Here is an 867-nt window from a genome sequence, read left to right on the forward strand (position 1 = left end):
GATTGTGAAAGTACAATTTCATCCTACGTTCTAGAGATTTCAATCCATAGGATTACATCTGCCACACACATATCTTTCGTGACAAAATGCTTTGTTAGCATCTTTTTTGTGTTAAGCAACATTTCGTAACTATTGCCCATTATTAACATATCGTCCACATATAGACATATAATTACATAGGCATACGGTGTATGTTTAATATATACACATTTGTCACATTCGTTGATCTTGAATCCATTTGACAACATTGTTTTGTCAAACTTTTGGTGCCATTATTTAGGAACCTGTTTTAATCCATACAAGGATTTAACAAATTCACATGCTTTGTGTTTTTTGTTAGGAGAAACGAATCCTTCAGGTTGCTCCATGTAAATCTCCTCTTCTAACTCACTGTTTAGGAATGCTATTTTACATCCATTTGATGAATCTTAAAATTGTGTATTGTCGCAATTGCAATTAACAACCTTATCAACGTGATTCTAGTCACGGGTGAGTAGGTATCAAAGAAATCAAGTCTTTATTTTTGCCTATATCCTTTAGCAACTAATCTAGCCTTATATTTATCAATGGATCTCGATTTTCAATTTCTTTTTGAATATCCATTTGCATTCTAAAGGCTTGTTACCGGGAGGTAAATCAACCAACTCCCATGTATGGTTTTGCATTATAGAATCTATCTCATTCTTGATGGCTTCTTTCCAATGCGGTGCTTTTGGTGTAGACATTGCTTCATCGAAAGTCTTTGGATCATCCTCTACTATATAGGTTAGAAAATTTGGGCCAAACGTTTTGGAAGTCCTAGCCCTTTTACTATGCCTTGGTTCTTCCTCATTTGAAGTTTCATATGTTCTCTTGTTAGAACTCGTA

The sequence above is a fragment of the Olea europaea genome, chromosome 20 (genome assembly GCF_002742605.1).
Source record: "Olea europaea var. sylvestris chromosome 20, O_europaea_v1, whole genome shotgun sequence".
NCBI lineage: Eukaryota > Viridiplantae > Streptophyta > Magnoliopsida > Lamiales > Oleaceae > Olea > Olea europaea.